This window comes from Stenella coeruleoalba (genome assembly GCF_951394435.1).
Source record: "Stenella coeruleoalba genome assembly, chromosome: 5".
NCBI lineage: Eukaryota > Metazoa > Chordata > Mammalia > Artiodactyla > Delphinidae > Stenella > Stenella coeruleoalba.
Genome location: NC_137150.1, coordinates 16,019,586 through 16,042,216, shown reverse-complemented (window position 1 = coordinate 16,042,216; position 22,631 = coordinate 16,019,586). Strand labels below are relative to the sequence as shown.

At 37.1% G+C, this 22,631-nt stretch overlaps 1 long non-coding RNA gene across 1 annotated transcript in view; it reads right to left on the bottom strand.

Moving 5' to 3' along the window:
• Window positions 1-837: 837 nt before the first annotated feature.
• The window catches only part of LOC307187350, a 73,644-nt gene continuing 51,850 nt past the window's right edge, over window positions 838-22,631 (bottom strand). Inside the window, exon 4 of the long non-coding RNA XR_013828589.1 lies at window positions 838-1,093. This is a non-coding gene — a long non-coding RNA (uncharacterized lncRNA). The remainder of the gene's footprint in view (window positions 1,094-22,631) is intronic.

Here is a 22,631-nt window from a genome sequence, read left to right as displayed (position 1 = left end):
GTTCTTCTGGCAACCAGCCCTCATCCTTCCTGAAGGTCCAAAAGTCACTTCATTAACGTGACAAGAGACACCTTTATGGTTCTCAGCCATTATGAAATTCCAAGGGTTTTAGGAGCTCTGTGGCAGAAACTGAAGAAGACCAAATGTGTATTTTTTATTATAAATCACAATATCACAGGTAGAAATAATATATAATGGACGCCTATATAATGGTGAGCTACTGTGCCTCTCTTCCCAGTTCTGTATTTTGTGATGTTACATTGGTAGCTTAAAACTCGTCATGGAAGAAATATATAAACGTTGGAAGTTGACATATACTAAAATGTGGGCCCTGCAGAGTATGTTGTAAATATTTACCAGTGCTCTTCTGCCTCATATTAACACAGTCTTTTTAATAGTTTGCTATATTAATGCTGGCCAGTCTAGAGATCATGGTAGGGACAAATTTAGTATGTTTCACTAACATTATAATCATAACCAGGAAGTTAATCAGTGAACACATTAGAAGAGGGAAGGAATTGTTCTTCCTCTATTCATGTTTTGCAACAACTCTCATGGGACCACCAGCAACACTAGCCAGATATTTCAGCTCCGAGCTAGAGAAATAAATTTGTTTTGTGACTAATCTCTTTGAGAGATAGGCAAGGAAAGAGACTGCTACATGTTTTCCCCAAGGACTCATAAGTTTGTTATGTCCCTTTGAGCTTGTCTTACTCATCAAAAAAGGAAAAGGTACTTAAAAAAAATTCTGCCTCACTGGCTGTCACTCTTTGGACGGTAAGAAAATGAAATATTTGGGGGGGACTAAGGATGTAATATTAAGCAGAATATCAAGACAACGTAGTGGGAATCAATTAAAAGGGTGATTTATAACTTCTTTTCTGTATCAAATATTTAAGTGAGCTTATTAAATTAAAGCTAATTATATATTTTTTTTACCTTGACTGCTTTTTTGCTTGCTACCTACGATTGTGTGTAAACCTCTTGCCCCACCGTCTGGAGTTTGAGATGATGCTGGAGAGATCCACAGGAGAAGGGAGTTTGACAACATTCTCCTTCGGCAAATCCGTAGGGAAGCAATCACTCTTCATTGCTGAAATGAGTGTGAATTAGTGTGACCTTTAGACAATTTGACATTTATCAAAATTGCAAATGCATATAGCTTTTGACCCAGCAATTTGACTTTTGTGATTTAGTCTATAGATTTACTTGTATATATATGCTCAATGCTATAGGTTCAAATCTATTCATAGTAACATTTTTGCATAATAGCAAATGGTTAGAATCAACTAAAAAAATCCATCAATAGGGAATGGCTAAATAAATTATGGCTTACTTTTATGGTGGAGAACTATGTACCTGTTAAAAACAAATCCTAGGAATTATATAGTGGGGAAAATATGTCAGAAGAGTAGGTATAATATATATTTTGTATAAAATAAGAAAAAATAAAAATCTATATTTCTACCTTATTGAATATGCATAACTCTGGAAAGATCTATAGAATCTAAGAGTAGAGATCTCTATGTGGAAGGCAAGGAGGTTCTGGCTAGATAAAGGACTGGGTTGGAAAGAAAGAAACTTTTTTTTGTTGTTGTTATCTTTTATAGTTTTTTGATTTATCTTTTATAGTTTTTTGATTTTTTTGAGCCATATGAACATAACTATTTAAACATTTTTGTAAAATCTTAAACCCATATATATGGCTTGCAATGCTAAGTAGAAAAATATTTGCCCACCAATAACAGAGATATTATTTGGTCTGATTTGATAACTGGAGCTCGAGCTGTGAGATGAAAGGACCACGAGTAGAGATGTGCCGATTTAAGGCAGGGGTCCCCAACCCCCGGGCTGTGGACCGATACCGGTCTGTGGCCTGTTAGGAAGTGGCCGCCCAGCAGAAGGTGAGCGACCGGCCAGCGAGCGAAGCTTCATCTGCCGCTCCCCAGCGCTCACATTACCGCCTGAACCATCCCCCCTCCCAATCCGTGGAAAAATTGTCTTCCACGAAATTGGTCCCTCGTGCCAAAAAGGTTGGGGACCGTTGATTTAAGGTACTGGACAGAGGATAGTGAGGCACTGAGGGACTAGCACCCCTGCTGCTGGGTCCCACTGGAAGGGTAAAGGGGGTGGAGCTATCATGGAGGCAAGGCAAGGACAACAGCTCTAACTGTAGAAAGCAGCCCATGCCAGAAACAGTGCGGCAATAAGGAGCAAAAAGACGCTATATCCCAATCTTTCTTTCCTCCCACCCTTAACCTTCTGCTAGTGCCAAATATAAACCAGAGAACGAGGAAGCCTGGGGCACACTCTCTATAGTGGTCACCTTCTTCGGGACAAAGGATGGCCGAAAAGGGTGGAGAATAAATCCAGGCAACAAACGAAAACTAACCAGAACAGGATATCAGGAGGACAATTTGCATCTTGGATGTGTGTGTAAATCCATCCATGTGTGTTCTATAAATGAGTTAAGATGGCCCCCGATACCGGCTCCTAATGGTGTTACTTCTTCCCAGCAGGCTAGGGTCATTAGCTCAAACTTTGCCAGCGCCAGACTCAAGTTTTTACACATCCAATTGCTTTAAACATAGCCCAAGTAACGATATTTATAGCCATTTAGAGACTGGTTGCCTTCTAAACTGCACTGTGGGACTGCACTGATTTATCTGCCAGTTATAGATAAGACAAACCCCTGGGGCTATAGAAGAACGAAAACCTTGTTGCCCCTTGGAAGTCTCTGACCCAGAGGCTACCGACTTTGAGGCTGAGTGACATCACGGAGACATGTAAGCCTCTCTCTGATTCCCTTTTCCCTAGGGGCTCCCTTGCCCTCTTCCCTTATTATTATTTTTTTAAGTCAAAAATCTTTTATTTATTTATTTTTTAAAATTAATTTTTATTGGAATATAGTTGATTTACAATGTTGTGTTAGTTTCTGCTGCGCAGCAAAGTGAATCAGTTATACATACAAATATATCCACTCTTAGATTCTTTTCCCATATAGGTCATTATAGAGTATTGAGTAGAGTTCCCTGTGCTATGCAGTGGGTCCTTGTTGGTTACCCATTCCAGTTCAAAGACTATATTCTCTAAATGCTACACTGTCATCAAAACTAAAAGCCTGAGAAATTCCCACTTAGATTGTCCACAAACATTTACTGAAGGGCTGCTCTGTCTGTGCCAGGCACCATGCTAACCACAGGAGACACAATGGTGAACAAGATTGACGTGGTCTCTGTCCGCCAGAATAAGAGCTCAAGTTTCCACTAGAGTCTGAGATCATAAGTTTTCCTTACAGCAGACAAGGAGCTTATCTATGTTATTAGTATTAACAATACTAATTAGTAATGTTCGTAATTCTGTTCTATATTGAATATAATAAGTGTGCTTGAGTTTCTGATATAGTCACAGTGAATCTAAATAAATCTTTCTAACTATAATAGAAAACTATAAAATTTTTCTTGCAGTTACTGTTTAAAAAGGAGTAAGAAATTCTCCGTGTGTGTGTGTACACATGCACTTTGCTTTGAGAAAAAATAACCTATTAGTGAAAAATTAACATTAACAATCAGAAAATTTTAAACTGTGGTAAGCTTTAAATTATAAATTTGGATTGTTCTTACATAGTATTTTTGAGTTGAGCAGTGTTACCCAGTTGCCAGACTGAGCATGTGCTCTGGGCATGCACAAAGAGGGGCACTAACCACACAAACCAATAAGTAGATAAATAAATAGGGGAGAGTGAGAGCAAGAGAGATTTGGAGAGAGAGAGATTGAGACTGAGGTTGATTTAGCTTCAAAGGATTTATCCAGAATTTTGAAAACAAAAAATATAGAAAAAAGTTTTACTATCTATGTACATGTACATTTTACTTAACTGTTTTTATTTTATATATATGGAGAAAATCAAGCATACCATAATGTTTTCATTGATTTGGGGTTTCTAAAAACCCTAACACAGTTGGTCTTATTTTGGATCAACTGTTTAACACTTTTCTTTTCATAGGTTGCCATTAAAGCAGAAGGACTTTTGAAGTGAACTGGTGCACCCCAGAAATAAAAATGTTAAAGTAACTTTAAATTCTTTTGTAAATTACAGAGAAACAACTATTGCCACCTAATGGTAACAATGCAAACTGCAATCGGTGCTTATTTCTTTAATAGGCATCTGCAACTTTTACAGCACATTGGACTACATAAAAATGCTATCAGTTTAAAACGCAAATGACTTTAAAATAACAAATTTGGTAATGAGAAGTATGGAAACATCTATTAATATAAATAATGCACTTTTCTATAATTACTGGACTTGGAAAAGCCTTATGCCTTATTTTAATACTTGACATTAAACAGTTCTGATGAACTTTTTCATGGTGCTACTTCTATTAAAACAAAAGCATAATATAACATGAGAAAATTATTTTTTATGACTTTAACTAGGTTTTTAAATTACATTGGAAAAAATCTACTAAATACGCTTTGAGTTTACTATGAAATAAAATCTGAATACTTGATAATGGCTTTGTAATTATTTTTTGTTCATGTGTTTAAATATTCCATGAATTTCATTTTCTCTTGGGAAATATATCTAAAGTATTTAGTTAAAACTAAGGTTTATTGTATAATTTAGGATGAATTACCATAATACCAAAGTTAGGTAATCAGTCAGTATAATGATTTAATGGGGATGTGATAATCATTAATATTCAAGATATGCCCTCTAACGAGACAGCACAGAAAGTTGCCTACCTAGTGGAATGTGTAGGTTTCTCAAATTATTGCACTGTCATATTGTCAAATTCTACTGTGTAAGAATGTCAAGTCATTGTTTTCCCAAAGTTACTCTTTAAGATGACTGACTATATTGTGCTTTTTTCATCTTGCTGACATCAGTTCTCTTTGGAAGAGAAACTTGGGACAGAAAATTTTGATGAGTAGTCAGAGAAGAAAGCTAGTCCTGACTGTGGGGCATTGCAGGGTAGGGAAAGTGAGGAAGGAAGTGCCTTCCCTCTCTGGCCCTGAACTCCTAGGGGAACCCAAGTGAAGGGGGAAAATCTGAAGACAATGTTAACAGCATGGAGAGATCGTTTACCTACTATACTATGTTGATGGTAAAAGACTAGGATTTAGAGTCAAAAGACCTCCATGTTTTGGTTCTATAACCCTAACTGGGTTATCAATTAATCTTATAAGCCTTGGTTTGTTTATTTATCAAATGGGTATAAGATATTTATTTAAATCATGTACAACTGACAACTCACATAATAGCCAAGGCTTCCCATTAGTTGCTATGAGTTAGTCTATAATTAGACTACATGTTGCTATAATTAGTCTTAGCTAATTATGTGCCACTGGCTTAGGTGTAATAATAACTGGAGAATTATGCGGTTGGAAAGAGAGATTTTAATTTTTTTAAAGGTAGAAACTTGAGTATGTTTAAATGCTCAGAAGTATGCTCATGAGAGGAAGACATTGCCATTTACCTCACATAAGTCAACACTGACTTCTGAGAGTTATATATCTGATATACAGCAAGCTGGAAAGGCATTCCAATTTATTGTTTTATGTTTTAAACCAAGAATATATCTGTAGGAGATATCATTAATGTTCATCAAATACCCATTTTTCTGTTCATTTCCCACATGCTTCTTCAGCTGGGGTGTGTTCTTGTGAGCAGTTCTTTAACGAAGGAACTGTAAAAAGTGATATGTATCCTTCCAGATAGAGGAAATTAAGAGCCAGTGTGGTTTCAACATTTTTCTCCTCCCCATCATTTGTGTTCCCAATGGTATGATAAGGCTAATATAATATAAATATTATATTATATATATTTAATATTTGAGATTGGTCTGTACTTTTCCATTTTTAGTACTATTTGGGGGGTGAGGTGAAATAAATGTTCCAATGGCTTTCACTAAAGAATCTAGAAGTTTTCATTCCTTTTCTGTGCTCGGGAACAATTTTAATAATATTGAAGTTGTAACTAAATTAATCTAATTGTTTCCTGATATGTATTATATTATTTAAAGCGATGAATTTTCCTCTTAACATTGTTTTAGCCTTTTCACACAGATTCTAATATTTTTATTAGAATTTTAAATTATTTTTTATATTTTTAAATTTTAAAATCACTTCTCTATTTTTCCTCTACGTAGTCTTCTGCCATATACAAATAGATGATAGGTACATAGGAAGGTAGATCGATAGATGATAGATACAATAGATAGATGTTAAAGTGAGATTCCTTTGTTTTTAACTGCTGTGAAACGTTGCTCAATAGAATAAAAGTTAGGAACCCTAATCACACATTCGTCTATGTATTAGTATGAAAATAGCAGAAAATTATTTCTGAAAAAATAAAACTTGGCTTTCTTTTATTGAGGAGTGTGTCTTATTTGTTTTTATTAATAAAACTCAAACTTTCCAATGCTGTTTGTCAACTTTATAAATATGATTTTGAAGTTTTTACAATGTGAAACTTGAACATCTTCGAATTTAGCAAAAATTCCATCATGAGAACAATTGAGCTATTCCTCTGAGTCCTAAATTTATCTTGGTTCAAATCACATGAACACACATGCCACATTAACTTCACACAAGGATAATCAAGTAACAACTCAGAGATATTTACAGGGATGTTTTTGATTTTAAAGTTTACCATATCATATGGCAGCTGCTTTATGATTAGCTACAGGAAATTTTTTTCTATGTATTAGTAACTGGAGAAACTACATTTTTTTTTCTGAGCAACTGATGTAAAGCAATTAAAAGTACTCATTGTGGGCTTTCCTGGTGGTGCAGTGGTTGAGAGGCCGCCTGCCGATGCAGGGGACACGGGTTCGTGCCCCGGTCTGGGAAGATCCCACACGCCGCAGAGCGGCTAGGCCCGTGAGCCATGGCCACTGAGCCTGCGCGTCCGGAGCCTGTGCTCCGCAACGGGAGAGGCCACAACGGTGAGAGGCCCGCGTAGCACAAAAAAAAAAAAAAAAAAGTACTCATTGTTAGTCAGTAGCTGTGTAGAATTGTTGATTTAATTTAGAGCTTGTCAAATATGCATATTTTAAAAAACTTTAAAAATAGAACTAAGGACACATCAATCTAATAGAATCGAGGAAAAAATAATTAGAAAAGGAAAAGCATTGCTAACGGTACACAATAATATGATAGTAATATATCTACCATCAGAAACTACAATCAATACACACACACAAGGTAAAAGAGAAAAATTCTCAATTTGTTTAAACTACAAAATCAGCTATACCTTGTTTATAAGAGACATACTATAATGGTGTTCAGAAAGATGATTATCAAACAAAATAGATTTTAAGTTAAATACATTATTATGGAGAAGAGGGCATTACATGATAAAAGGAAGATATGATTTTGGTAAAACACATACTAATATATATGAAGTAAAAAATATAAATAGAAATTTATAGATATGCAATCACAGAGAAAGATTTGTAATTCTACTTAATATTTTAAAACAGTAGTTGCTTGAGCAAACAAAAATTAGTGTCAATATAGAGTATTTAAACAAAGCAATTTATAAGCTTGACATAATAGCCATACACGGAATGCGTATAAAACAATTAGACAGTTTTATGTTATTTTCAAGTACAAGAAATCTCTTTAAAAATGAACGTGCTTTGGCCACAAAGAAACTCTCAACAGACGTAAATAATAAAATTAGAAATCATTAGCAAAAACATAGGCACTTGGACATTTAAAAATGCATGTTAATATAATTTATTGGTTAAAGAAAGAAATAATCATATATTCATATATCAAAATGGACATCTGATAGATATCATATAAAATGAAAAAAGTTGCAGATTCATAAAGTGATACCATTTATGTAAACTTAAACACATAAAACAACATTACTATGTAGAAATACATAGACACTGGCTAACATAACATGCATGGGAATGACGTAAAGCGTCTTCAGCGCAGTGGATACTCTAGGAAATCAGGAAGGGGAAAGGATGGAGTTAGTGTTACAGCTGGATCTGTAACACTTAATTCCTTTTCTTTTCTTTTTTTTTTTTAAGACCTGAAGCAAATGCTGTGAAGTGTTAATTTCCCTTAAATCTGGTTGTTGAATGCTGAGCTATTTTTATTCTTTTTAAAATATATAAAATACGTTGTAGTTAAAAATTAAAGGAATATCTTTAAAGAAATAAACCAGCAAAGTAAAAAACAAACGTTCTTATGGTCTGAGGGAACTGTTCCATCCTGGATCTTCCACTTGGGAGAGTGTGCGGCTTTGGATAAATTACATAATTTAATTGGGCGTTGGCTTCTATGTCATAGAATCACTCTGAGAATTATATAAGGCTTCTATATATTGTTCACCTCTTTTAGAGCTGCCACATGGTAGACACATAACAAATATTTATTCTCACATTTGTTGAATAAATGAATGAAGGAACAATCAAGATCTTGGGCTCTAGAATCATAATGAGTGAATAATGCACATCCTTCCTCCATTTAGAATCCAGGATATGTCTGACAGAGGAAACAAGAGATAATCATTTGTGTACCTGCCAAGAGGTGTGCAGTGAGTCTCGTCATGTTCTAGCCTCTTTCTTTTGGCTGCAGCAAATAAAACATTACATTCTGCCACCTGAGAAAGCTGCACCTCTGATGAACATGTCTATTATTGGAACTGATTTAAAGATAGTTTTCAGTGTATAGTTCAAAGAGTGATTCTTAGTTGGCTTCCTCAACAACATCTATTTCCCTTAGAAATAAAATGCTGCTTAGATTTTGGATATGATTTTGCTTGTGAAAATGATGGATGTATTTATTTGGCAGTATTTAACTGGCTGGTCATTAAAAGCAAGCCTCCTTTCCACCACCCTGGACCCTCCCTGCTCCCACTAAAGAATCATGTCTCTGTTAAGTATCTCTGTGCTAAATATTAAGCTTGCATCATAGAACATGATGTTTCTGATTGACCTGTGGCCAGAATAATCAGTTGAAAGGTGAATAATTCAGTCAAGATGATTTTGTGGCATTCTTTAGAAGAAAATATGCTTAGTTTAAAAAAAATGATTAGCCATTTCACTGAACTCAGCCTCTTTTTCAAGGGAATTTATCAAAACCATCTGGATGTCTAGACATGGCCCAAGACAAAGTATTCCCAGCAGCATATTAAGTAATGAAAATGAACAAGTTAGAAAATAAATAGTTCTTTAGGAAATATTAGTAATCCTGGTAAAAGAATTTAAGGGATAGTTTAAGTTTGAAATCTGCTTAAAGCCTATACTCTTAGAACTCCAAGGTGAGTAATTTATTAAAATATTAATTAGAAAAACTGAGTTAATTTACCATCTGGAGGCAATATTTTTCAAGGTATAACTTAATTACCTACAATCTATCTAGTGCTGCTCTAAGAAATACCCTGCACTTTTTCTTTGAGGAACTAATAGGTGGGATTATTGATTTTTAAAATCTGATATATTTTAATATGTATATTTTTACATATATTTTCTGTTAATCTTATAGAATCATTGAAGAGTAATCATGTAGGTAAAGTTGATGTGTATGATAAGTAGGCCACATACTTAGGCTTTCCTTTCAAGCTTAGTAGAATTCTGAGTTAGTGATCTTCTAATTTTTCACAAGATCTAAACAAATATTCCCAAAGTTTACTAGAAAAGCAACTGCTCTTGATTTTTTCTGTTTCATTATTTCTCTCCTACTCTACACATGGAGAGAGGTGAAGTAAAAGAGGGAATATGTGGGGAAAGTAGGACTATATCTTGACACAAAAGAAGGATCTGAGATCCCATGCAAAATGTTCCACAGCACCTAGATCATGATCCTCTTTTTCCTTATTTTTTAAGCTGTTTTATTGGCATATAATTTGTATTCTTCTATTTTGTGTTGTCTTTTCACTTTCTTGATGCTGTCATTTGAAACAAATACTTTAAATTTGATGACATGAAACTTATTTTTCCTTTTGTTGCTTATGGTTTAGGTGGCATATCTAAGAGGTCTTTGCCTAGTCAGATCATGAAGTTTCCTCTTGTGTTGTCTTCTATAAGTTTTACAGTTTTATCTCTGACAGTGATGTCTATCTTCTGGGAATAATTTTTCGTGTGTGGTATAAGGAAAGGGTACCGCTTAATTCTGCATGTGGATACCCAGTGTCTCAACATCATATGTGAAAAAGACTATTCTTTCTCCATTAAATTGTCTTGGTCCCCTTGTCAAAAATCAATTGATCATAAATGTGAGGGTCTATTTTTTGGACTCTCAGTTCTATTCCCTTGATCTGTCTATCCTCACATCAATAGCACACTATCTTGATTAGTGAACTAAGCTTTGAAATTGGGAAGTCTGAGTCCTGCACCTTTGTTCTCTTCTTTAGGAATGTTTTGGCTATTGTGGGTCTCTTGGATTTCAATGAATTTTAGGATGAGTTTATCAATTTCTGCAAAAACAGAATACAGGTATTTTGATAGGAATGGTGTTGAATCTGTCTATTAACTTGGGAAATATTACCATTTTAACAACATTAAGTCTCCTAAATCTATAAACGTGAAATAGCTTTTCATTTATTTAGATCCTCTAATTCTTTGCATTAATTTTTGTAGTTTTCAGTGTAAAGTATTACGTGTTTTGTTCAGTTTACATCTACGTATTCTATTATTTTTGATTCTAGTGGAAATTGAATTCTTTTATTAATTTTATTTTTGAAATGTTCAGTTTTAGTACACAGAAATGCAGTTGATTTTTGTATGTTGATCTTCTGATCTGATCTGATAGTGATTATATAATATATTAACTCATTCACTAATACTAATATTCTAATAGTTTTTAGTGGATTTTAGCTTTAATATATTTCTATACAAGATAATGGCATTTGAAAATAGAAATAGTTTTGATCCTTTCTTTCCAATGTGAATGCCTTATTTATTTTTCTTGCCTAAATGTCCTAGCTAGAACCTCCAGTATAATGTTGAGTAGATGAGGTGAGAGTAGACATCCTCATCTCATTTCTGATCTTAGGGGAAAAGCATTTGGTCTTTCACCATTAAGTATAATGGTAGCTGTAGGGTTTTTTTTTTACAGAAGTTACCTTTCAGGTTGAGGAATTTCTTTTTATTCCTATTTTATTAAGTTTTTAACATGAAGATGCTTTTTCTGTGTCTGAAATAATCATATACTTTTTATCCTTCAATTTATTGATATAATGTATTACTGTAAATAATTTTTTTTTTTTTTTTGTGGTACGCGGGCCTCTCACTGCTGTGGCCTCTCCCGCCGTGGAGCACAGGCTCCATACGCGCAGGCCCAGCGGCCATGGCCCACGGGCCCAGCCGCTCCGTGGCATGTGGGATACTCCCAGACCGGGGCACGAACCCGCGTTCCCTGCATCGGCAGGTGGACTCCCAAGCACTGCGCCACCAGGGAAGCCCTGTAAATAATTTTTGTATGTTAAACCAACTTTGCATTCCTGAAATAAATTCCACTTGGTTATGGTGTATAATCCCTTTTATATATTACTGTCATGTCAGTTTGCTATATCTTGTTGAAGATCTTTGTATTTATATTCATAAGAGATATTGGTCTCTGCTTTTTTGTCATGCCTTTGTCTCATTTTGACATAATGGTAATACTGCCTTCATAAAATGAGTCAAGAATTATTATCTTCTATTTTTTGAAAGAGTATGAAGAATGAGTGCTTATTTTTATTCAAACATTTTGTAGAATGTACCAGTGAATCCATCTGGCACTGGACTTTTCTTTGTGGGAAGTTTTAAATTAACTAATTTATTCTTTTTACTTACTATAGGTCTATTCACATCTATTTCTTCGTCAGTTTTGGCTGTTTCTTTCTTTCTAGGAGTTTGTTAATTTAATCTAAATTATCTAATGTGCTTATATACAATTGCTAATATTATTCCTTTAAAATCCTTTTCATTTCCGTAAGGTCAGTAGTGATGTTCCCTCCTTCATTCGGGTCTTTTCTCTTTTCTCCCAGTTAATCTACCTAAAGATTTGTCAATTTTGTGGTCATCACAACTTTTCGTTCAGTTGATTTTCTCTATTGTTTTTCTATCTCCTATTTCTTTAATCTCCATTCTAATTTTTACTATTCTCTCTCTTCTGTTAGCTTTAGGTCTAGTGTGCTCATGTTTTTCGCGTGTCTTAAGGTGAAAAGTCAGATTATTAAGTTAAGATATTTATTCTTTTAAAGTATTTTCTGCTATAAGTTTCTAAGCACTGCTTCAACTGCATTCCATAAGTTTAGGTATGTTGTGTTCTCTGAGACTCTGCTCATTTTTTCATTCGTTTTTTTCTCTGTGTATTCAGATGACATACGCTATATGAATCATCTTCAAGTTCACTGATTTTCCCTTTGGTCAGCTTAAATCTACTGTTGAGTCTCTCTAGTGAATTTTTTGTTTGAGTTTTCTTACTTTTCATCTCCAGAATTTCTATTCAGTTCTCTTGTACAGTATGCATCTCTTTTTTTGACATTCTCTATTTGATGAGACATTGCCATTATATCTGCCTTTACTTCTTTATGCATGGTTTCTTTCAGTTCTTTGAATATTTTATAATAGGTCTTTGAAGTTTTGTCTGCGAAGTTTGATCACTGAGCCCTCTCAAAGGCAGCATTTTCGCCTGTATTTTTTTTTTGTTCTGTATATAGGTCATACTTTCCTGTTTCTTTACATATCTCATCATTTGTGTTGAAATAGACAATTTTAAAGACATCTATATCCCGCAGTGCATATCCTCTGATGTGGTTCTTCACAGGGCTCAGCCTTGGGTGGACACACAGTCACTCAGGATGGCAGTGGTTTCATCAGGGCTTTCTTTATCTCTTTCCCTGCTCTCTCTGTTAAGTTTTTTGCCTCTGTTGATAATGCCCCTCTGTTACCTTCACTAAGTGCCAGCTGATGGCTCTACTGTTTGCAACAACGCCCTGCGGCATACATTTCTCCACAGTTTGATTCAATTCAATGTGGGCCCCTGGATATTGTATTTACGGAGCTATGGAGCTATTTGTTCTTATGGCCTGTCTCACTACCCTTGTGTAAAACCTCTGTGCCACTTTAGGGGATTGGAGATGGGGATAACACTGTCATCCAAGTGAAATGCTGGGTGAGGTTGATAGTCTCTGGTTTTCTCATCTTGACTGTCCCAGCTAGAAACCTCCACTCTATGAGCAAGCTGGGGCAAGAGTGACTGGGGCCTACTGTAGTGTTTCTACTCTTCATCCCTTCTGGGTGGAAGAAGGGAGTCCCAGATCCCTTAACTGCCCTTTCCTAGAATAGAGTTTCTGGAACAAGGAGCTGGGGGGATGAGTATTGCTGGAGGATGCTCCTCCTGGGAAGATATCATAGCTATAGCCTGAGAGCAAGATGGAGAGGGAGATCTGTGTTCTTAAATACACCCACCATGGGTGGTTTCCATGATGCTGAGCTGAGCGGGTGGGAGGAAGAGGTTTATGGCTCAATTACCACAGACTCTACTGTTCTTAAAAAGATTGAGTGAGTTCTCTTGAATTAAAATTTTACTATTTTCTCTATTTCCTTAGGACAATTTCCAGAGACTTTAAGTCATTGTTTTTTTATATAGTTTTAATCATTTGTGGTTGTTCTGCGGGGAAGAGGGTCCTTACGCCACCATTCTGGAAGTCCTATGTATGATTCCATTTAAATCCAGACAAATGCAACCAGTTCATTAGAATGTAATAGGCTGAGTTAAAAGTTGGTGACACTAACTTCAGCTCCGGAACTTTGTCACTGAAAGACCTCAGACTTACTATGGCAAATCACTGCATTTCAAACTCCCTATTTACACATTAAAAAATAAAATCTAGGAATCAGCACACATTTTCACACATTTGTGAGATTTAGTCAACCACTGAACTGTCTCACTGAGTGAGCCAGTTGCTGTATGTGTTACAGTTTGTTACTCCCTCAAGTCGTCATTGTCATATACTTCTGGAACCATAATTTCTAAGCAGAGCACTAATGGCTTAAAGAAAGATGATTTTATCTATCTGGGATACATTGAAGGAACTAGTTTTGTTTTAATTAAAAGTTATTTATAACTTATTTATAAATTATTCCAAAAGCCACAAATTTATTAAGATGTGTGTGTATGGGGGGGGGTAAGTGGGAGGGTAAAACACCCCCAAAACACAACATAGAACAAAAGCAAGAACCGCATGTGGCCACTTAAAGACAAAGATGATTGAAGAGATATAGCATTAAGGATTGCTATCCCTGTAGTCACGTATAACACTAATAAAATTACTAATACTCATACCACTTTCACTGGCAATTTTTTTAGTAATGTAAGAGAAATCACAACCTCTTCTATTTGCACTTTAATCATTTTTACTTTAATTATTAAAATAATTTTATAAGCCATGGAATTATACACGCACACTTTCTCAGATATAGCACATTAAAATTAGATTAAATCATGAGCAGTAACTTTAAAACAACTGAGTGTAGGGCTTCCCCGGTGGCACAGTGGTTGAGAATCTGCCTGCCGATGCAGGGGACACAGGTTCGAGCCCTGGTCTGGGAAGATCCCACATGCCGCAGAGCAACTAGGCCCGTGAGCCACAACTACTGAGCCTGCGCGTCTGGAGCCTGTGCTCCGCCACAAGAGAGGCTGCGATAGTGAGAGGCCTGCACACCGCGATGAAGAGTGGCCCCCGCTCGCCGCAACTAGAGAAAGCCCTCGCACAGAAACGAAGACCCAACACAGAAAAAATAAATTAATTAATTAATAAAAAACTCCTACCCCTAACATCAAAAAAAAAAAAAAAAAAAAAAACAACTGAGTGTAGATCACAAACTTCCTAAGACTATGCTTGTGAAAGAGAATATTCTTCTGGCAAGAAAACTAAAAGCACCATTCAATTTTTAGTATGTTTTTGCTTGTTGAATGTCCATGACATAATTTGATTTTAAACTTGCTTTCATTATTATATTATTAAATTTCAAAAAAAGATGTGTGCATTGGAAGGGAAAGTGATTTATTATTATAATACTTTTTGTTCAGTTCTTAATATTTTTTCCTAAAAAGAAACCCAATCTCTAATTTATAAAAAATGTTCCCCTTGAATTATGAAATAGAGAAATTTTCCTCCTAAGTAAGATGGGTAAAATTATAGCATACAGAGAAATTTAAGTAGCTTTTATGGAATTACATAAAAAGTCATAAAACTGGCTGGGAATATTAACTTGGGATGCTCTTTACAGTCAAATTTACTAATTGTCAAGTCATATTTCATTTCCTTTTTAAGAAAAACTCTGAAAATGGGTCATGTTTCCTACAATAATTCTTTGTTCCTACAGTTCCTCAGTCTCTCAGATCTAATGATTTCCCTCCATTCTATTAGAATAATTACACATAATGAGATTGTTTGGAAGTGATGATTTGGGAAAAAGTTTCCTCTTTAATATTGTGAACTCTTGAAATTCTGTGTGCATGTATGCAGACATGTGCAAACACACACACACACACACATGCACAGAATTCTGCTCTATATTTGCTGAACTGTTGCTTCCTCAATCATCTTTTCTCTTCAATCTTTACTCTCCATCTTTCCGCTGGTTTCTTTACTTTTATCTGTAAGTATCTTCAAATTTTGCTAGCTCAATAGCAAAGAAAACAAAAATATGTTCCTTCAAACTTAAAGCTTTATTTCCAAGCTATATTCTCTTCTCATTCCTTCCCTTTACCACCTGACTTCTCAAAAGATCTGCATATACAAGAGTTTAAAGTTTATTATGAAACAGTAAAAACATTGTCGGGACAAATACCAGGTGTCAGAAAACATTCTCAGATAATCCCTTTAATTTTTATTCACGCTCACTCCCATGAAATCTCTATTCCGTAGCTACAAATAGTCTTACACTGCTATCCCCTACATAAATGATGGCTCTCTTGAAGTCAAATCCATTTCAAATCATGATAGAGTTTTTCATGGAACTTAAAAGCTGATTTTGAAACTTAAATGAAAGAGCAAAAGGTCGAGAAGACTCAAGACATTTCCAAAGAAGAAAACTGCTCTAACAGATATTAAAATTTTAATAAAGCTATGTTAGTTAAGACATTGTGTTATTTTCAGAGAGATAGATTTAAAAAAACCCAGAATATAGAGAACTTTGAAACAAATTACTAAAATATACAGGTTCAGCTTATGTACCACAGGGTACTTGCCTTACTTATAATAGTTTGTGCTGTTCCCTTGGTTTTTGCAGGGTAATAGTACACTCCAGAAAGAAGAATAGCTATATGCTTCAAGGATGTTAGATATGGGCTGTCATTGTCATCATGGTCCTCTGGTCAGGATGAGGACTTACAGATGGCTGGCAGTAAATGGAGAGTGGGCTCAAGTCCATTCCACTGGAGGTTCAATCAATCTGTGAACTCAACTTGTGGTTATTTCCCCGTTCTGAAATGTATAACTGGGATAAATACTTAGCTACTGATAGAACCCTCACATTAATCTCCTGGTTTATTAGAAAAAAGACTGTTATGGGAGGAATGGACAAATTTAATCAGATGGTGGCCCAATTGCAGCAGCTTTGCCAGATGTGGTATCTTTGCTGGAGCAGATCAACATCTTCTCTGGTTGCTGTTGGGCGATGCATGATTCTTCATCCCTTGAATAGGGAAGCATGCAAGAGAGATCACTTCAAACAGCAGGGCAGGATACCTTCATTGTTTTGCTTCAGTGTTTTCATGCTAACTCTCCTCTATGTCATAATTTAGTTGGGAGGAAACTTGGTTGTCTTGACTTATCTTAAAATATTATATTGGTCCACTATTTTGATACCATTATGCTAAACAGACTTGGTAAGCAGGAAGCAGCATTTACCCTAGATATTCTAGTCACATACGTATATACCAGAGGTCCTGAAACATTTTAAAGTTTTGTAGTGAGCCACTGATCTGGGACATTCCAGGAAATTCTTCTCTAATGTAAAGAATGCATTTTTGCATCTTGGACCCCCATTAAGAAAGAGAAATAGTGTTTGGTTGGGTCTATTTTTTTGTTTTTGTTTTTAAATTATTTTATTAAAGTATAGTTGATATACAATGTTCTGTCAATTTCTGCTGTACAGCAAAGTGATTCGGTTTTATATATATATATATTCTTTTTCATATTTTTTTCATTATGGTTTATTACAGGATATTGAATATAGTTTCCTGTGCCATACAGTAGGACTCTGTTGTTTATCCATTCCATGTATAATAGTTTGCATCTGCTAACCCCAAGCTCCCAATTCATACCTCCTCCACCACCCTCCCACTGTTTTTCTGAGGGAACTTATTCCATGCTTGGGAGTACCACCTCCAATCAGTTTATCAGATTATGGGAAAAGTTTACAATTTTGATTAGAGCTCAGATTGGAGGCGATGGCAGCGGATTCAGGCTGGTGTGCAATCTTCTCTGCCACTTGGCTGTGTCATCCTGCAGATCCGATGGTGCTAGAGGTATAGACAGTAGATATGGGGAATCTTTGGCAAGCTCCAATAGGCAAATGGCAGTGTAGACAGACCTCCCAGAATCTAGAGTTCATCTCTGCTTAAAATAACAGGTCCTCAGAAACTAATGTACGTCAATAGGCGTTAAGACTCTTAATCATGGAGGTAAAAGTGACTATGAAACTTGAGTTGCTTACCCTAAATGGAATATTATCCATCTGCAGAGTCATAAGGTGCATAAGAGTATCATCGATCTCTTGTAAGGTGGAAATAGTACATTAATATTTGCAAAACAGGAACAGAAGTTATGAGTAGATTGCGTAAGTAGGTGGCCCAGACTGCCGTGTCAGCTACCTCCACAGTGAAGGTAAATTTCACAGTGACCAGAGCTACAAGCAATATACAATACACTTGTTTACTTGATATGGAGGGAGAGGTAACCTGATATATGAAAATACAGTGAATTTTTTGAGATGCTGGAAATATTCTATACCTGTGCTGTTCAATATGGTAGCCACCAGCCATATGTGGCTATCAAGCATTTGAAACGTGACTAGTGCAACTGAGGAAGTGAATTTTTAATTTTAGTTAATTTTAATTACCTTAAACTTAAATAGCCACATTGGGCTACTGGTTGCCATATTAGACAGCACATGTCTAAATTATATATATTTAAAAACTATATAACAAATGGTATAAGTGGCAGCAAAAGTCATTGATCAAATTATTCTAATAATTTCCAACTATTATTAATGTGGCTCTGGTTAGCCAAATGATGCTTCTGTCTGAGCTATGTTTTGACTGTATCTTTTCCAATGATTTCTTCATCCAATTTCTAGTCATTAGTTACTGGGAATCTTGCCATGCACCTAAGGGGTCAAGTTTGCATGCTGACCTTCTTCTAAGCTTTCTGTTTTCCCTTACTGGCCTCCTGGCCTCTCAGTGATTCCTTCACCACGAACCATGATACTGACCATATGTCCAGATGCTGTTCATATGCCAGGAGCCGGTGCTGGGAGCACTTGAACCAGAGGACAAGTGAGACAGGGGAGGGCAGAGTGGCATAAGGATAGGGGATGAGATGGTCTAGATTTGTCCCATCCTAACTGCCAGAGCCAGTACTTGGCCACGAACTGGTTTCATCCCATACAAAGGCAAGGGCACAGTTTATTCCAGTCCAGATAGTTTATGGAACCAAGGTAGAAGTGGGAAAAATAGAAGGGAGACAACAAGGAAAAAAATAGAAAGCCCCAAAGGTGGACCAGGATGGACAAGGGCTCAGTCAGGGCTGCTCCTGAGGCTCAGTTGGCCCTGGCAAGTGACAGAGCAGGTGGGCACAGAGAGGGATGGGCAGCCTCATGTGAGGTTTCTCTGTCCAGGGACCAATCGTGAGGGTGGGTCCAAAGGGGACAGATATGGCGTCACTTGCTGGAGAGTCTGCTTTTCTGGATGTTAATAGAGTCTCTGGGACATACATACCTATAGGCCTCCCCCGTCTACAGAGATTTATTTATGTGCTCCAGCAGGGATTAAGTTGTTCAATAAAACAAAGGTTTCTAAACACACGTAAAGGAAAGTTAACACACTATGTAGGGATTATATCCCATCCAATCATCTCTTTATGTCCTTGGTCATTGGCTGCCTTCCCAGTTAATGTCTGAGCTGGAAAGAACACATATTCCCCCTTGGGCAGTGAGGTATCTCTTCAGGGGTAGAAAGAATAGGTCTTCCGTTTAGCTGTGCCTCCCAACCTCCAACCCAACTTTTGTAATAAACGACAGGAGATTTATAGCTGGCCACTTCCCTCCAACTCAGCTTCAGTACCTAAAGGGAAAACGTGTCTTGGTATTGCAATGGGCATGCTGCCATTTCTATTGATTGGTTGAGTGATTAATTTACACTGCCTCTCAATATCATTGCTCTTAGCAAGATAGGGGTAGGGGATTAAGAGGCACAAACTACTATATATAAAATAAATAAGCTAAAACGATATGTTGTACAGCACAGGGAATATAGCCAATATTTTATAATAACTATAAATGGAGTATAATCTTTACAAATTGTGAATCACTGCGTTGTACATCTGAAATTTATATAACATTGTAAATCAACTATAAAGAAAGAAAAAGAACTATTAGCATCACTTAATGAGCTTTAAACAATAACTTCCAGGGCCTGGCCCCCTGAGATCTGGTAATAAGCCTAGTCAGTGGCTAAGTGATTGTATCCACTCTGCCTGGAATCCTTGTTTTGCACTCTCTTGGGCCAGTGGATTCCTTTTGTGTGGCCTGATGACATTCCGTACTGGGTTGCAGCTTCTTTGTTTCTGCGCCTTTACAACTGTTTACACAGAGCCCTTAGCCTTCCCATCTGTAAATGCTCAAAGTTCTTTCCAAGTGCAGCCTGCAGAGGAGTCCTCTGCTCCCCTCCAGTGTGCTTGGATAAATGCCTACAGGCCGTCTGCTTTTTTATCGTTAATCCCAGGAATGGAGTTTCTTTCGTTGGCTTCTTACAGTTCTCTTTGACTTGAGCATTGACTGAGGCATGGCCCTTCCCTGCCTGGCTTCCTGACCTCCTCAGAGTTCTCTTCTGCCATGCTGGGTTTGCTCTCCAGCACACATACCCGAGACAGGAAAGGGTACCCAGTGACTTAGGTTATGTTTGTAGGGGAGCTAGTTCCTGACCCAGGTCTGAGTTGAAGCATCCCTTCCATTCAAGGGAGGCCCTGGCATTTAACTGCATAGTTACACGTTCCTCTAGTATTAACAGCCCAGCAATATTACAAGCAAAGGGAATAATAACTCACTGAACAGATTATATTTTGACTTCAAGTAAAAGATGGAATGTGTTTGTAAAAATTGATGAGTCGTTTGACTCAACTAGTATGTGTTTTAATTAGATACCTGAAAACAAAGTTACTCCTATGGGCTAATATTTTGAGATATTAACCTATGCTCCCTTGTTCCGTAATATTTTCTCTTCTCCCTTCTCCTTTTAGGCAGGAATATTGGATTCTGCTCCCCTAATCTTAAGAGAGGTCTATAGAATGACAAAAACTCATGTTGCCTGAAAAAAAAATGCATTTCCTAGTTTTGGTTTTTAAAAGGCTAATCCCCAGAGCTAAAAATGAATAGGCTAGTCAAAGGAAAACAGCTTTTAAAACGAATGGAGAGAGAAAGTTCTTTCACAGACTAGCAAGAGATTACCGTCAGCAGGGGAGAGGGAAGCAGAAGAGTGTATGTCCAGTCTACTGGGGAAGCAGTAAGAGGGTGGCTGCATGGGGCAGCCACAGCAGGGATCTCAGACACCTGCTACGGCAAAGGCAGGTCAGACAAATGGTTGCAAAAGGGCCTGGTGTACAAAACCAAAAAAAATCTTCTGAATATTATAAAAACGTCAACTGGCACCCCACCTCAGTGTTGGGGAGATCATTGAGGTTGGATGGGTCTGTGTCAAACCTTGGACAGGCAGCCCCTTCTCAACGTCTGTGATTGTTGCCACGTGGTGAGGTGGTCCATAATTGCTAGTTTTCCTGATTTTCCAGAGAAGCCAGAAATGGTGCTTTTTTTTTTTTTTTTTTTTTACAGTGAACTCCCCTGACTTTTAAAAGTTGGCTAAAACGTTTTTAAAACATAGAGTAGGCCAAACAATGCACATCTGCCGGCCAGATGTAGCCTCCATGCCAATGACTTGCAACCTGTAGCCTAGACAGGGCCGCAGGCCATCTCAGCAAGGATTCTTGGGCCTGAGGGCCGTGCTGAAACAGCAGAGGAAGGTTGGTCTGAAGGGGTCATGAAGTTAGGGCCCTAGTAGTGTGCAAACTGATGACCAAGGACAAGATGACACCTCAACCATCAATGTTTTGGCCCCATGGCCTAACTAAAGGGTGTGAACAAGAAGTAGGAATTTCAATAAACAATGACAATGATTGCTTTACCAGCCAGGTGGATGAAGGTTGAAAATAGGAATCGATTCAGGTTATGCAGAAAAGGGATGTGATAATTCTTGAACACAAGAATTTGTGGACTGAGATTTATACTTGCTACGCCCAAGGACTTGTCAGATGTTTTTAAGGATTCCTTGGTGAGCACACAATCACACCCAGGTTCCCACCCACTAGACATTCCTATGTTCCCTTAATCTTCAGGCCTTCAGGTGACCTGGGGATTATGCTGTGAACTCTGTTGTGGGGGAGGAGAACCTACTCCATAGAGACTCTAGAGAGATCACTGTCATCTTTTTAATTTTTTTTAGCAGCTTTATTGAGGTATAATTTATATAACATAAAATTTACCTACTGTAATTACACAATTTGACGATTCTAGTAAATTTATAGAGCTGTGTAACCATCACTACAATCCACTTTTAGAACATCTCCATCACTGTAGAAAGTGCCCTCGGACCTCTTTACAGTCAATCATCACTCCCACCCCTAGCCCTGGGCAACCACTCTTCTGCTTTCTGTCTATACGCTTTCCTTGTCTGGACATTTCAAATAAATGCAACCATAAAATATGTAGCCCTTTGTATCTGACATCTTTCACTTAGCGTGATGCTTTGAGGGTGATTCACCTTGAGGCATGTCTCAGTAGTTTTTTCTTTTTATTACCGAGTAGTATGCTATCATGCATATATACCCCAATTAAAAAAATATGTTCACCAAGTCGATGGATATTTGGATTGCTTCCAGTTCGGGGCTTTTATGAATAATGTTGCCATGAACATTCACATACAGGTCTTTGTGTGGCACTGCCATGCTTTTGAGAGGGGATGTTTCAATATCAACCAATAAGAATTTTAAACAGGTGCCCATTTCATAGGCAGTGATGTAGAAAATAAGGTGTGCTTGGGGAGCCAGGGAGAGGAGCCTGACAGTTCTGCCCAGCATCTGCTCTCTATCGTTGTCAGCTTCAATCTTCTATCAGAAAGCCAAGTCCTGATCAGGAGCATTGGGCTGGGGGTTGGGAGAGATGAGGGGAGATGTAATACCTTCATGTAAGCAAGCACAAACAGGTGGCCACTTCCTAGGAAGGATGTTGGCTCTCAAGGTGGAAGTGGGGGATTGGCCATTAAATCAAAGCCCTAGTTACTGCACAGCCCATCAGAGGTGATCAAGACTCATGGGGAAGTGTATCTTCGAGGTGTGG